Here is a 16,655-nt window from a genome sequence, read left to right on the forward strand (position 1 = left end):
AAATGCAGCAGAAAGGGTATTGTTTGTGACCTGGGGCCCAGGCCTCAAGAGGCTTGCAGCTTTGCCATCTTGGGAGATGGTCCAGAAATGTCATGCAAGGAAGCTAATCTAGCTAATTGCAGAATAAGAAACCAGGAGCAGGGGATCCCTGGGTGGCTCAGCGGTTTAGTGCCTGCCTTCAGTCCAGGGTGTGATCCTGGAGTCCCGGGATCAAGTCCTACATCGGGCTCCCTGCATGGAGCCTGTTTCTCCCTCTGCCTGTGTCTCTGCCTCTCTCTCAGTCTGTGTCTCTCATGAATAAATGAATAAAATATTAAAAAAAAAAAGAAACCAGGAGCAGAAGAATGGAGCCCCCCGGGCTGACAGCCCGCACCACCTGCCTGATACATGGGTAAGGTCAGCTTTGACCTTACCCATAGTGGATCCTCCAGCCGAATGTAGCCACAAGAGCAAGACTCGGGAAAACTTTAGAGGTACTGACCCCCTCCCCACCCCCAGAATCAGGGGAAATAAGATATCATTGTTACCTCAAGCCATCTTGGGGTGGTTTATTAGAAACAAAGAATGTTTGGGAATAGTCTCAGGAGGCTGAGGAGTGGAGAAGTGAAACAGTGGTCAGCATTTATTGAGGATCCATCATGTACCCAGCTTCTTCATCTGCCTTCTGGTGGCTCATCGTCAGGTGAAAGAGACAGACCAACTGGAACAGAAATTCTCTATGGAGACAGCACTACCCTTTAGGGAGAGTTTTGGGAACAAGCAGGAGCATTTTTGATGGTCACAGTTACTCTAGGAGATGCTACTGGCATTTTCCAGGAAGGGCAAAGGATGTCGGAAGTCCTGCAACAATGAGATAGTCCTGCGTGATGCAGGACTCCTGTAACCCTGCATGACTTTCTAATATCCTGGTTGACATTCCTGTAGGTGAAAAATCTGCTTATAATTATTTGAGCCTGGAACCTAACTGTGTTTTGTATATAAACACAAAGCATTTGTGTCACAGATTTAATATACACTGAGTTTTCCAGGAATACGACTACCGTGTAAATTGAAGGAAGATTGCACTTTGTTCTGTTGGAAACATTACCAAGAGTTATTCATCATTTTTGGAAAATCATTTCTGATGGCAACGCTCTTTGTGGGATTTGAGTTCCAGACACAACCCCTGTGTGTCAGGCTGTTTTCAAGACTGAGGCCCTTACGATGATCCAGCATGTTGGTACAAAGCTTCCACTCTTCACTATGTCTTCCAGTGTAGTCAAACTTGAGCATTTACATATTGAGATACATATTTTATTATAAATGATCTTCATTTTACTTTTCTTTTCTATTCCAGTTAGGACATTATATTGATTTATTTTCAAATGATGTGTCTAGGTAGGTTTATACTATCCATGAATTTCATTTCAGGATTGTAAAGGAGCCATTACAAACTATTTGTTATAAAAGTTCGGGGGGGGTGTAGGGATTTGATAGGGCCAAGAACTAAACTAGCATTTCAGGCCAACAGCACTGCCATGGGGATGTGAACATGAGGCTTGGGGGACCTGAAAGAGGATAGACTTTTAGTGGAGGTGGAGGACGCTGAGGGAAGGTTGAGGATCAGGGAGGATTTCAGAGGGGGAGGTGACATGTCAGCCAGTCCCACAGGATGAATCCACAGAGCTCCTGTTCTTCCCAAAACAGTTCTGAAGAGTGGACAGACAGGGAGTCAGCGAGCTCTTGGTGAATGTTGGTGCATGAATGAGTATTTATACTATTTCAGATATGAGCAAATTGCAGATTGAAGCTCAGAGAGGTTAAATGACTCACCAAGATCATACAGCTCTGAAGTCACTGAGTTTATCACATTTTTCCTCAGCGAACAGTTTCGGACCGCCGATGACATATTGAGTACATAAAGGCACTTCCAGCCAACATGCATTTACTGAGCATCTACAAGGTGTCAATACAGCAGGTCTAAGAGATAAGACCTTCTTGTGTGGAGGAGATGGAAAAGAAACATATCAACCAGCATTTGGCAGCCTTGGCACTGCTGACATTTTGGGCTAGATAATTCTCTGTTGTGGGGAGGCTGCCCTGTGCATTGTAGGATGTTTGGCAGGGAAGAGGGAAGAGTTTCCTCCACTGTCATTGTAATTGTTGTCACCACTGTCATCTGATTATATAACACTTCCATGTGCTGGGCACTGTTCTTTATGTATACTGACTCACTGGATCCTCTCAAGCCCCTAATAAGATGGGTGTGGCTATTGTCTCCATTTTGCAGATGGGGAAACTGAGACACAGAAGAAGCAGCAAAGGGGCACCTGGGCGTCTCGGTGGTGGAGCATCTGTCTTTGGCTCAGGGCGTGATACCTGAGGGTCCTGGAATCATGCCTTGCATCAGGCTCCCTGCAGGGAGCCTGCTTCTCCCTCTGCCTATGTCTCTGCCTCTCTCTGTGTGTCTCTCATGAATAAATAAAATCTTTGGGCAGCCCCGGTGGCTCAGTGGTTTAGCGCCACCTTCAGCCGAGGGCCTGGTACTGGAGACCCAGGATCGAGTCCCACATCGGGCTTCCTGCATGGAGCCTGCTTCTCCCTCTGCCTGTGTCTCTGCCTCTCTCTCTCTCTCTGTAACTATCATGAATAAATAAAATAAAATTAAAAAAAAATCTTTAAACAAAACACCCAGAAGAAGCAGTAAAGATCTTGAGTGTGGCACATTTTGGGGCCAAATGATGGTGGGTGTTGGCTGGCATATAGTAAACAGGAGAGACAGTGGTGGGAGATATGTTGGGGGCCAGGAGTCCAGATCACGAGGGTCTTGTGGGCCATGTGGAGGGGATGCTGTGGTGGGTTGCCCTCCTCCTCCAGTGGCAAGAAGCTCTCAGCTGGGTCCCTCTCTAGGAACTGGGGTCCACTCCAGAGAGCTGCCTGGTCCATTCAGGGTCACATCTCTTGCCTTGGGGGAGATAGCCCACAGCCATGGCCGGTTGAGGCGGGAATGTAAGGCTTGACCACCTTGCCTGGGACAACTCTGAAGGACCATTCCTGTCTCAGAGCTCCCTGTGCAGTTGGCTACAACTATATTGGGGTTCAACCTTTCCCCCCACTGGTCCTCCTTCCTACTCTTTCCCCACAGGCATGATCCGGAGTGTAGCCCTCCAGTAAATGTCCTGCATGCTGCTCGCCATCTCAGTCTTTCCAGGGGTGCCTGATCTGCCAATCATGGTCAAGTATGGAATTTTACTCTGGTTGCAACAGGAAGCCACTGGTGTTTAAGCAGTGGGGGCACAGTGGGACCCGATTTACATTGGGAATGTCTGCTCTGGTCACTGTGTGGTGCGGCAAGGGTGGCAGTGGGAAGGCTGGGGTGGGGGAAGAAATGTAATAGTGCAGATGAAAGGGTAGCAGCAGAGGTGGGTGATGAGTGATCAGTTTGGGGATGTGTTTAGGAGGGGGAGACAGTAGGACTCACTGTCCCGTGTGACAGAGAGAAGTATCCAAGGAGAACTCTTTGGGTATCTGAGCCACTGGTGGGTGGAGGTGCCACTTCCTGAAACACAAAAAGTATGTAGGGAGAAAGAGGAATGGATTTGATGGGGAAATAGAAGGTTCTTTTTGGACAGGTTGAATTTGAGATGCCTCAGAGATTCAAGGGAAGATGTTGAATGAGCAGGTAGGTAAGTGAATCTTCAGGTCAGCGGGATGATCAGAGCCTGAGCTTCGCATTTGAATGTGGTCAGCATGTAAAGCCGTGTGAGTAGGTGAGATCCCCGAGGAGAGTGTGTTCATATCCAACATAAGGGGGCTGGGGCACCCCCAGATGTAGAGCCCAGGCAGAAGGGAAGCTGTGAATGGAGATGGACAAGGAGTGGTCCCTGGAGGAGAAAGCAAGGAAAGTAACAGTTTTGAAGGACAGGAGTGGTCAACCACGAGGGATACTCCCCAGAGGTCACCCAAGGTGAGAACAGGGAAGTGACAATGGACTTCGAAGTGTGGGTCATCAGTGGCCTGGATTACAGCTTTTTCAGGGGCCAGGTGGTGATGAAACCCAAGGTAACAGAAGAATAGGGGCTGAGGAGGTGGGGAAGTGAGTGTATATGCCTCTTTGGAGGAGTTTTTGTATGAAAGCAAGTGAGAGAGATGAGGTACCAGCAGGAAGGGGCATGGGGTCCCTGATGGCATTTTTATTGATTGATTTTTAAAAGTTTGTTTGTTTAAGTAATCTCTACACCCATTGTGGGGCTCAAACTCATCACCCCAAGATCAAGAGTTGCACGCTCTTTTGACTGAGCTGACCAGGCGCTCCCCTGGTGGTAGTTTTCAGACACACTATACATTAAGTCATGTCTGCATGGTGATGGAATGTTCTAGCAGAGCAGGGAAATGGGGGCGACAGTAGAATCAAAGTCCTATAGTTGGTAAGGTGGGGTCCAGGGAGCTCAGTGGAGGAGGCTGGTGGCAGATGGGAGCAGAGGCTTTCACTGCATTAGTATGGAGAGGAGGACCAAGTAGGTGGGCTGAGATGCGGTGAGAACGAGGGAATCAGAGTTGGGAGGACAGGCAGGCTTTTTATTTCTGAGTCTGTTTTTCTCCTGTGAAACATGAGACAAGGTCACAGGGTGAGAGAAACATGTTAGAGATTTGAGGAGAGATGTGGGAAACAGTTGTCTTAGTCAGTGGCAAAGTAAATTTTCCAGGGGGCTGTCATGGGAGAGGCTGGAGGTTTTGAGTGCCCATCAGCATGAAGTAGGTCCAGCCATCATGATCGCCCGATTTTCCTTAACAGTTTTCATTGGTTAGGGGCTGGTGGGGAGTTGGGTTTGACCATAGTCAGGGTCTTGCCAGGTGATGTGGCAAAGGCAAAGAAGGACAAGGGTGTGGGGGTGCTCGCAGTGGGACAGCTGGAGTGCTGACCCCCAGGGAGAACGTGGAAGGGCAACTCATAGAGCTCATTGCACTGCCAGGACAGGGTTCTGGGCTGAGCCAAATGGAAGGGGAGGAGGTGATGGCCAGAGGGTTCTTAGAGATGTTTACGATCCAGATCTCAGGGAAGGCACAGATAAGATGGAAGGTTCAGATAAGGAACATATGAAGGGAGGGAGGGAAAGGTCATTGGCCTTGAGATCAGAGAACTGACAGGTGTGTTGACTGGACCCTCTTCCTGGATGCTGACTGATGCCGGGGGCACTGATGGAGGGGAAGGTGCCTCATCAGCATTTGAGGTCTGTCGGGGACTGCAGCCGGGGCGGGAGGGTGGGGGGCAGGCGACAGATGTCTGTGGCTGCGCCCTTCCAAGAAGTTAAAGGAAGAAGCCAGGGATGCTGCTGGAAGGTGACACTTAGAAGTAAGGTGGGTGATGTGTGTGGTGTGTGAGAAAGTAGACGTCATTTGAAAGGGCTGTAGGATAACATTGTTGTCAGAGAATCTGAGCAAGAAGGCCCAGAGAAGCATCAGAGAAGAGGCAGAGGAACAGATGGGATCCAGAGGGCTTGGCTGGAAGGCCTGGAGTCTGGGAAGGGGTGAGAGATCGGGTCCGACTGGGCCACTGGGCAGGACCACACTGGGGTAAGCCCTGGGCAGGGCTGGACCACAGAGGGCATTAGCAGGGGGCTGATGGGGGCGGGGTGGGGAAGGGGATGAAACCTATGCTAGGGTCTGTCTGGAGGCCCTGTAGCTCTTCTGTCCTGTGGCAGGACTTTGGGCACCTGAGGGACAGTAGAGGACCCCCTAGGGACAGCCATGTTAGGCTGAGGCCTGTGGCTTGTAGGGGGCGGTCCCTGGAGCGTGGGGCCAGCTGGGAGCCACATTCCGTTTGTCTTCTTGCTCTCACTGAAGCTGGGTTTTCTCCAACAACACTGATGCCCCTGCAGCCCCTTCAAGGGGCTTTATCTCACACTGTAACTCTTGGCCAAGGGGTGGGATCCATTTCTGCCTGCCCAAGGGGTGGGCTTCGGGTTCCAGGTCCCCTCCCGCAGGGAGAAGGGGCTGACCTTCCAGGTACTCAGCAGCTAAAAGCTGGCTGCCCCCTGCAGGTGGCCTGCATGTCCAGTATGGGTCACCAAGAGAGGAAGTGGGCCCCTGCCTTAGACACAGGGCTCTAGGGGCTAGGCTGGAAGTTTGTTCAGGGCCAGAGGTCTGAATTTGACCTGAGCAAGCAGACGAGTCTGCTTGGGTTGCTAAGGGTGTGGAGTCTGGAGAGGTGAGGGAACAGCTGGGCAGAGCACTGCTCTCTTAGTGATAAGGATGCGGAGGAGCAGGACCAGAACAGGTCACCCCGATGCCAGCCACAGTTTCACTCACCGATGGACTGACAGAGGGGAGTCACAATAGCTGAAGCTGGGGGCCACATTTGTGCTCAGATTCATGTTCTATAAGCGTCACCTTAGCAGTGGTGTGTGGATGAGAGAGTAAGTATTGGTGGAGAAGAAGGCAAGGTGAACCCAGAGAGAGGGTACACTTTGAAGATTGATCTTAGAACAAGAGTGAAGCTTTCAGCTCCCTGCCTAGTGAGCTTCTCACACTCCATGTGCTTGGGGGCTAGGGAAGGAGCCTCTTGCTCCGCTGAGTGGCTTCAGTTTCCTCTTGGCTCCCTCCCTGCCTTCACCTAAGCTTCCTCCCCAGTCTGGAGTCTTGCTCCCCAGCTCCTGCCCCCTCCTACTCCCCCCTCACTCCCCAGCACCCCCCCATTCAGAGTTGGGGGTTGGGTGTTGCTGTTCTCTTCAACACTCTGAGAATCCTGAGATGGAAAAGAAATGGGGGGATTGCTTGGGAGCAGGTGTCTAGGTCCCTGTGGTCCGCAGTCAGGCTTGCTGGGGGGACCTTCTGACCAGGCACCCGCCCATTCCCAATGTCCCTTAATCCCCAGGGCTGGAGCTGATGTGGCTGACTGTGTCCCTGCTGCACAGACAGAGGTCTCTGGGTGCAGATGGCTTTACTTGGTTATGACAGCAGCGGGGCGGGATGCCCCGGGGTTACAGCTCTCAGATGCCCCCTTCCTCCCTGACCTCAAGCTCTCCTCTATTTCATTGCTGGAAGGTGATAGCTTGACTCACTGAGGGGGCATGACTTGTGCGGGGGATATGGCTTCTCCTTGCTGGCTCCGGAGTCAGAGCTGCTCCGAGACCATTCCCACTCCAGCTCAGCTGTGGAGGGTGGGTGAGGGCAGGGGATGCACAGCATCCGGCCTGGCTTGTACTCTCAGTTCTGCTGCTGGTGCCATGGGTACTGCCTTCACCTGAGCCCAACGGGCATCACATCACCTGTGTCTGCTGCTTTGTACCTCTCCGCAGCTCCCCTGGGTGGGCAGGCTTTATTTGTGCCTATTGCACAAATGAAGAAAAGGGGACTCAGAAGGGTGAGCCGACTTTTCCAAGGCTATGTGAGTAATAAGTGAAAGAGATGTATTTGCAAAATAGGCTCTCCTGACTCCCTATCCAGCAGTGCTTTCTGCTGCATGGGGCCTGAGCCTCTCATCTGGTCAATGGAGCCTGAACTGTTAATCTAGAAATTTCCTCCCTCGTCTATGTTTCGTGGTATCTCAGGGAAGCAGGCGTGTTCGGGAGCAGAGCTTGTCATGGTAGGAATGGGGTGGGGGCGAGAAGGAACAGGAGGGGCCTTCAGGCCAGGCCCCCCATTCTCTCATTTAGCTTCTGACATGATTTCCAAATGGGGTATTTTCTCCCTGTCTCAGAGATACCCTGACAGGCTCAACAGGAACTGCTCATCCTATAACTCTACACTTGGTCCTATTACCAGACCACACCATCTGCAGCATATTATGAATCAATTAAAAACAAACCTGTAATTATCGTGTTAATAGAGCAATTATATTACATTGTAATTTTTGTGTTAAAGCATTAAATTGTTAAATGTTAAGATGTAATATATGCCACACTTTTTGTAAGCCCACTGTGGTGGAGTCTTCATTGTTGGCACACAATGGGAACCTCACACAATGGAGGAGCCTCCGAGGGGCCCCATGGTCACAGGATGTGTCCTTGAGCCTGGTCAGAACATTGCTGGGGATGGAGACTGGCTCCGTACCTCCTGCCTTGTGTTCTTTTCAATTATTTTTTCTTTGCCGAGAGCTGCCCTTTCCCCCAGCCTGGAAGTCCAGGCTATCAAAGAATCTGCCAAACCATAGCAAAAAGAAATGGGAAAAAGAGACAGAAGCCCTGACTCCTCTGTTTCTCTAGTGGGCCTCAGAGGGGGGGGCGACAGAGGTCAGCCTGGTGGAGACATGTGGTCCATCCACGGAAGAGGGGGCTTGTGGGGCAGGGGAGCCCATGTGCGAGTGTGAGGAGGGGGCACCCAGATGGGACTGGGCTGGAGATGGGGAGGAGATGGAGTTGGCCACCAAGCATTGGGCTAGTCAGCACCCAGAATATTCACCGGGGCTTCCTGGAGGAAGTGGAATCCTGTTCCAAGCTGATCCAGAATCTAACATGGAGATGATAAAGCTCCTCCATCATCTTCCTCTCAGCAGCCATGCGGCACCCATCTCATCTCCCTTTGGAGGGTGCTCTATCCCAGGAAGAATTGAGTTAGTACTGCTCCTGCCCTTTCCCTGCTTTTATCCTCAGAGAAACACATAACCTCATGGAGAAAGAGGCTTCATTTGAAGGCTAGAACCCTAGGCTGGTAGAGCTGGACCTTCTACTCCTCCTTACAGAGGAGTTAACTGAGGCTCAGAGTAGATCAATGACTCTCTATTTGGTATCTCCCCAATGTTCCATTTTCTCAGATCTCTGGGGAGTTGGTAGGGTGAGTTTGGGGTGGGTGGGATGGAGGTCAGGAAGCTGAGAGCATTTGTATTTACTTGGGGTTCTGGCTGTCCAGTAGTAAAGCTTGTAGAGAGCCAGCTGTGTACCATACGATCACCATAATATCTGTTTCCTGTGTTCTACTGTGCCACAGGCCAGCTCTCGGGGACACCGAAATAGTGCGGTGAGGCTAGAAGTGACCTCAGGGAGCATCTTCATCCCACTCCCCCATCACCCTGCTTCTCTGCTCTGCTTTATTTTCAGAGGAGAAAACTTGGACCAGAGAGGGCCAGTGACTTGCCCAAGTTCACACAGCAGGTCCTCAGGAACCCTGGTCTGCCCTCAATGCAACTTCTGTCTGTCTCCATCCAGCATGTACCTGCACTTCCTGCCCAGCTGCCTCTCAGGTCCCTGCCTCCCTGTCCCATACACCTGCTTGGCCTCCCATCTGCCTACATCAACACCTCTCCTGAATTTCAACAACAAAAAAATGGCTCCCTAGATGTCACCCAAACCCCAGGGATACTGGGAAGATCCACTATACAGTACTGGACAGTTTACAGTATGCCCCGGCAGCTGTATTCTCAATTAGCTTTCTGTAGCATGCTGTTATAGCCAAGGTAACAGCCATGCTGTTATAGCCAAGGGCTATCATTGTGCCCACTTGACCCCAGAGAACTTAGGGGCACTGTTAAGACTTGCCCTCAGAGTATTTTTGGAACTGGAGGAGGTGTAGGGCGCTGGCTCTGGAGCTGAACTACTTGGGTTTGAGTCCAGGCTTTGCCTCATCCTGGCCATGTGTGACCTTGGGCCAGTCACTTGCCTGGAAAGAGGAGCTAATATTTTATCATGGGGTTATGTGAGTTGATTCATTTCTAGCACAGAGGAGGGCCTGACCCGAGAGAAGACCTCCATAATATTATCCCTCATCATTATGATTGTTTGGGGGGCTTTTCTGCTTAGATGGCATTTTATATTCATGGTGGGGGTGGGGGGTGGGATTCATTTGCATTGGTTCTCCCCTCTGAGCCCCATTTTGTACAAATGTGAGGGGGCAGTGGGAGGTGACCAGGCATCTCTGTATTTCATGTTGGACCAGCTTCTACCATTTACCACGTGAGCTGGGGACAGTTACTTTCTCCAACTCTCAGTTTCTTTATCTGTGAGGTAGGGAGAGACCTCATGGTGCCCTTGTCAAGACCAAATGAGGATGGGTGTACAATGTTAGTAAGCAGTCCTGATATCTGTGGTGTGATTGCTGACCGGCAAGTGAGTAATTTGTCTTGGAAGGAAAGGAGTGGTCCCAATGGGAGGGCTTCCTGGAGGCAACAGATCCCAGCCCCCGGGCCCCATACTGGCTCGGACACCACCAGTGCCCTAGGCCAGGTCCCCAGTGGTCGCTGGTTAGACTGAAGTCACAGCCCCTGGAGTGGCCCCCATCCCTGCCCCAAACTGGTAGGGCTAGTGGGAAGCCCCCTGTAACAAAACCTAAAATCACAGCAGCGCTAACTGGGTTTTACGTAGCATTTGCTTCTAAGTACTTGTTTCTCAGAAGGAGGAGGGGTGCTGGCGGTGCAATGCCAGCAGTTCATGTTTAAACCCTTCCTGCCCTCCCCTCCTGCTTCCCCTTAGGATTGAGTGTGGAGGAGGGGGAGGGGAAGGCTCAGGAAGCCCAGTGCTCCTGCAGGAGCACTCCAACCTGCTTCACCTCTCCCCCTCCTCCCCTGCTTCTTCTACTGATGCATTTATTCACTGGATCATTCATCATTCATGTGTTCCTTCATTTGTCCCTCTGCCCTCCCATCAGCCCCTCAGCGTTCACTGAACACAAACTGATGTCAGAACAAGTTCTAGCTCCTGTGTCATGGAATCGCCAAGTGCATCTGTGGTTCCCATGCTGCCATCTGTTCAAGGTCCTGGAGACTTGCACGTCAGCCTCTGGAGGCAGGCAGACCAGGTGCAAGCCCAAGACGGAGCTCTTGCCACCATTCTACGCTCTTCCCTGGCGATCCTGACTCCTCACTGTCATCACATTCAGCTGGTTGTTCCTGGGCCCACGTTCTCCTCTGGCCCATACCAGGCTCCCGGCCTTCCCTGCTAGCTTCCTCCTAACTGGCCTCTCCCTCCTTTAATCCACTTTAGGTGTGGCTGCCACCATCATGTCTCTGTCTGGCTGTGTCACTGTCTTTGTTCAAAATTCCCCAGCGGCTCTCTACCATTTGCTGAACAAAGCCCAGATTTTTAGTCCTGGCATCCAAAGCCCACAGCTAGTTGCTTCTAACTTGCTTCTTTGGTCTTGTCTCTGTCTTTCCCATTCATGCATACTCCCTTTCAGAAAAGTAGGCCCATTGCCTCCCTCCCAGTCACCCCGCTATGAGGTGTCTGCTTATGGCACTCACCACGCAATGGCCACACCAGATCCACGAGTACAAGTCTCACCTGCATGAAAGGCCCTATTCAGTGCCACCAGCCCCATGACTCTTTCCCAGATCCTGTCCCTCCCCTGGCTAGAGTCATCTCTCCCTCCTCTGGGTCCTGGAGCACTTCACCTGAGCCTCCATTAGGATGATCAAACTTTGCAGCATGGAAGTTATGGGCATGTCTTGGAGTTCCTTGAGGTGTGAGGCATGGCTTGGCCTTCTGTGCTCCTGACAGGCTTTGCATAAGCTGTGTGTGCATGGAGCAGGTACTTCATTAATTTCCAGTGCCTTTACTTCCCTACTGCCTACATGCTCCTCTTCCAGAAAGGCAGCCTGAGACCTTGGAGGCTGGGCAGTTGGGTGGCTAGTGGCACCAGCTCTGGGCAGACAAACCTAGGCCGGCTCCACTGACTAGCTGGTGACCTTGGGTAATTTATGTACCTGCTCTCACCTCAGTTTCCCCATCTGGATAAGGGCAGCTATTGATGTTACTGGAGTATGATGGTGTGAAATAATGAGTGTGAGCCCTTACTCACAGCACTCGCCACCCTAGATAAACTCGTTTATCAATTCTAGTTCCACATTGCCAGCTGTGTGGTCTCAGGAAACGAACCCACTCTCTCAGGACTTGGCTTTCATCTGTAAAATGGAAGTAATAACCTCTGCTGGCTTGACTTGGGATATTTCTTTTTTTTTAGATTTTATTTATTTATTCATGAGAGACACAGAATGAGAGAGAAGGACAGAGAGAGAGTCAGACATAGTTAGAGGGAGAAGGAGGCTCCCTGCAGGGAGCCTGTTGGGGGACTTGATCTCAGGACCCCAGGATCATGCCCTGAGCCAAAGGCAGATGCTCAATCCCTGAGCCAGCCAGGTGTCCGGACTTGGGACATTTTTGAAATCACACAAGATAGAGGTGAGTCAGTGGCTGTAAATGGCAAAGTCCCAGCTTGGTTGTTTAACCAAGAAATGAGGAATTCAGTCGGTTCACATAACCCAGTCAGAGGAAGACCAGATCAGTGGATCTGGGCATTCACTTTTCAGCTCACTTTGGTCTTTTTTTTTTAATACATGACTTCATTTTGGCAGGTGAGAAAGGCTACAGCTGTGCCCATAGGCATCTCTACCCACCTTCTGGCCCCATGACTGAAGGGGAGGGAGGGCTGTCCACCAGCCTCAGGTAGAAAAATACCTGGGGAGAGCTCTGATTGGACCAGCTTGGTCACATGAGAGTCTGCGTATCAAAAAGAGGCAAGAAAGCAGGTACAGTAGGACATGGAGTTCCTTGCAACCTGAAGAAGCTGTTCCTAGATGGAGGGGACAGTATTGTGTGGACAACTGGAATGGATGTCTCCTTCAGAGTCCAAGGCACTTCACACATCCATCCAAGACGTGGTAAATGAGCACTTCCTGTGTGTCTAGCCTGGGGTGGGCACTGAGAAAATGAACACAAGTGAGACACTATCATGGCCCAGAGCGCCCCCTAGACTAGTGAGGGACTTCTTTAAATTAAAATTGCTTTTATGGGGATGCCTGGGTGGCTCAGTGGTTGAGGGTCTGCCTTTGACTCAGCGTGTGAGTCCCACATGGGGCTCCCCACAGGGAGCCTGCTTCTCCCTCTGCCTATGTCTCTGCCTCTCTCTGTGTCTCTCATAAATAAATAAATAAAATCTTAAAAAATAAAATCAAATCACCCTTACTGAGCTGTAAAATGGCATTATTTCCATTCCTATTAATATACAACTTGGAAAGTTTGTGAGAATCTCTAGGAGTCAAGGGAGATGGGCAAGAAGGAATGTGAGATCAGGATAGGAAATCACAGAGGCCAAAAAATACATCACTAAACAGTTTTTAAGAGGCTGTTTTGCACATAACTTTCTCATGCCATCTTCTCAATAACCTGTCAAAGTGTGGTGGAAAACCGCCCCCTGTGCTTCAGAGCCAAAGTTTAACTCAAAGACAGAGTTTGGGATGAAGGGGAATGAGAGCTTTATTGTGATTATTCATTATTGCTTTACCAGCAAAGGAGGCAGCAGGGTATGGCCTTCAAAAACCTCAAGCCCTTGGGGAGGAAGAGGCTGGAGTGTTTTATAGGGAAATACAGGATCTAGCAGGTTTTGACAGGAATCCTGTAGATGCCACCAACCTCCTTCATCACATCTTTAGCGGGGGTACCGGGTTCCTGAAACAAAGGGCTAAGAAGGGAGGAGGGGAGCTTTGCAGAAGAGAGGGAAAAAGGTCACTTTAAAATTGAACTTTGCTGAAACATTAGTGCAGCCATTTTGATTTTTTGTTTAAATCCATGCTTTTAAGTGATTTCAAAAGCAGGAAATATAATCTGCATTTTGGTGAAGGAAGAGAAGCTTGGAAAGGACAAATGACTCCCAGAGGTCACCTGGCTAGAAAGTGGCGATGCTGGGATTTGAATCTGGTCTGCATGCTTTTTTGCTTAGTCCCTCGAAGTGGCAGGGGATGGCTGGCCAGTCTTTGCCTTAGAAATGTCTTCCGCTCCTCCTTAGAACAACCAGAGCATGCTTAGGAAGAGGTTGGGGCTGACAGCTGGGAAAATCAAGAGTGGAATGAATAAATGGCCAATAAAGAAAATAATTCAGTAGGCAGGATTGAAAGGAAAAGACCCTCGCGGGGGTGTGTGCATGGGGATCCTGTGCCTGAGTCCCCTCCTCCCTCTCCTACTTCACCCTTTCTCATCTTCAAGCCAACTCCAAGTGGCAGATTTATTAGTTTTAATTAACATCCCAAATGCTGGGAAAACGTCCAAATTCCAGCTCCCAGCATCACTGGGTTTCTGAGGGAGGGGGAGCAAGTGGGCGGTGCCAGGAATAGCAATGAGGGTGGGGTGGGCGAGGGACTGCAGGAGGGATGATCCCAGCCTGGACCTGGCCTAGAACTCCTCCACTCCTCTTACTCTGGCTCCAATCTGACCCAGCCTTGGTGGACCTAGGACAAGGCTGGCTTCAGGGGAAGGGGAGGCCCAGCCTGGTGTGGGATTATGGGGGTCAGGAGTACTTGGCTCTGATCTCAGCTTCCCTGCTTTGTGACCTTGACCAAACCCCTTGACTTCTCTAGGATGATTGTGAAATTCATCTGTGAAATGAAGAGGATGATTCGAAGCCCTGTAAGAGTCTTGGCAGCTCTGACTTGTGATCCAAGTTTCTTCCAGATCTTCTAATAGCCCTGCTTTCCCAACTCCTCCCCTCCAGGGAAACTCCTTGGATTCCTCTGCTGGACTCTGCTCATCTGTTAGGATGGTCTTCCAGTTTGGCACCTCCACTCCTAACCCGGATGCATTGCCTCTTTTTGGAGTCATGGGCACCCACCACTCACCCCTTTGATGTCTGTCAATCTTAGGCTTGGCTTTGGCTCCTTCAGCCCTTACTGGGTGAGGGTCTCAGGCAAGTCTGCCCTTCTGTTTCCTTATTGCATAGTAGGGATGACAATGCTTGCTTCTACAGGGTGTGTGTGTGTGTGGGGGCACTGGTAGAGGTGGTGGAAATTCAGCAAGGTAACGCCAATACAGTGCTGGGTACATTGATCAACCTGGGGCCCACCCGTGATCGCATAAGCCTGGGAGCCACTCATGGGTCCTTTCCCTTTGGGAGCCACTCAGAGCCATGGACAGAGGGAGGGGCTGCTGTAATTAGCAGACCAGCAACCACTGCTGTAGGAAATTCTAGTCCCTGGCAGAGGCCGATTTGTAGGGAGCTCTTTAGATTCCAATTCGAACCTTCTCCTGCCGTGTAAGCCCCTTATCCTTAGCTTGGTGCTCTCTCATGCTGTGCTGAGATCATGCAAAATTATTCAACTAAAATCATCCAGCAGGAAAAGCAACCGAGCAATCACAGTTCACTGCTGAGAAGCCATGGCCTTAACCCAGGCTGGGCAGCAGGAGCTCAGCAGGGCTGAGAGGCCAGCTTGTTTCAGTGTTTTCCAGAGATGGGAATGCAGGCCCCGCTGGGCTCCTCTCCTCCAGCAGGTGCTTAGCAGCGAGCCCCAGGACTGAGTGGCCAGAGAGTCTGGATCCACTTCAGCATCAGGCATTATGGGTGACCCCAGGCTTTCCTGAGCCCCTGCTCTGCCAGTTGGAGTTGCTGGTATGAGCTAAGGAGTTTGGAGTTCACAGCCATTGCTCCTGGGCCCAGAGTAGCATGTCCCCTCTTGGAGTCTTGAGGGCAATGGGGAAAAGAGATAGAGGAAGAAATGAGGGTTAAGAATAAGAGCAGGAAGAGAGAGGAAGAGGACAGGTACAGGAGGATATCCAGGAATATTGTCCGTGGGAGTACATTTAGGCATATCTGGGTGCTGGGCCTTGCTTATAGGGTACTGTGTATCTCTCCATCCATACCTGGAGTGCTGTGGAGACCCAGAAGATCCTTGGCCATAAATGTACTCACCTCTGCACCCCTTCCTTCTCTCAACTGACCACCCATCCAGCCATTCATGGAACCACCCATCCATCTACCCACTCATCCATCTATCCACCTACCCATCCCCCATCCATCGACCCAACCATCCACCTATCCACCCACCTACGCATCCACCTATCCATCCATCCATTCATTCACCCATCCAGCTGCCCATCTATCCATCTACCTGTCCACCCATCCATCCACCCATTTATAATGTTCAAATTCCATAGCAGGCTTTTTGGAAAGGAAAAAGAAGTGAAAAATAAAATTCTAAAAGTCTTCAAAACCAAGCTCCTCCCCCACCAAGCCTACTTTTCCTATCTTGGATTTTGGCTCTGTCATCCACTGAATTGTCCCAGCTAGAAATCTCAGCCTGGTCTTTGCAGCTTTGCCTGCTCCCTCGCCTGCCCTGCCCCGCCCCCCACCAGCTCTCATTCTTCCTTTCAGTCCATTTCACCTTCCATCACCCTGACTTCCTTTGGTGATTTCTTCCACTCATCAACACCACCACCAGGGCAGGAGGGGGAAGAGACTGACTTCCTTTCTTGATTCCAGGCCAGGACTGGACATGGTGGGGGGAATAAAGAGCTGTGGAACCAGACAGGACTGTTTCTAAGCCTGCCTCTGCCACCTGCCAACAGTGTGACTTTGAACAAGTTGCTTCAACTCCGAGCCTTAGCATCTTCTTTTTTGAAAATGGGAGTGTTGATATTGCTTCCAGATGTGTGTGAGGAGGGTGGTTGAACCAGACAGTGAGTACCAAGTGCCCCTGCAGTGCTCAGTATGCAGTAGGGCTCTACCTTTCTACCTCCTTCTTTCTCCCTGTGCTCCATGGTGTGCTTCCCAACTGTCAGGCTGCAGAGGGGTTGCTGGGTTAGCTGTCCTGGGACTGACACCAGGAGAGGACTGGAAGTCACAGCAGTGCTTGTGACGGAAGGAAAGCCAAACTCTGCTTGGCTTCTGGGTTCTTACCTTTTTTTTTTTTTTCCTTAAGAGAAATACTCAGAACTGAACAGAAGTCTTCCTGGCAGGGTTTGGTATAAGCCTGGAGAACCCCA

The 16,655-nt window shown here is 50.7% G+C and overlaps 1 long non-coding RNA gene across 1 annotated transcript in view; it reads left to right on the plus strand.

Moving 5' to 3' along the window:
• Positions 1–9,778: 9,778 nt before the first annotated feature.
• The window catches only part of LOC112655318 (uncharacterized), a 40,569-nt gene continuing 33,692 nt past the window's right edge, over positions 9,779–16,655 (plus strand). Inside the window, exon 1 of the long non-coding RNA XR_003133623.3 lies at positions 9,779–16,349. This is a non-coding gene — a long non-coding RNA (uncharacterized LOC112655318). The remainder of the gene's footprint in view (positions 16,350–16,655) is intronic.

The sequence above is a fragment of the Canis lupus genome, chromosome 9, assembly GCF_003254725.2.
Source record: "Canis lupus dingo isolate Sandy chromosome 9, ASM325472v2, whole genome shotgun sequence".
NCBI lineage: Eukaryota > Metazoa > Chordata > Mammalia > Carnivora > Canidae > Canis > Canis lupus.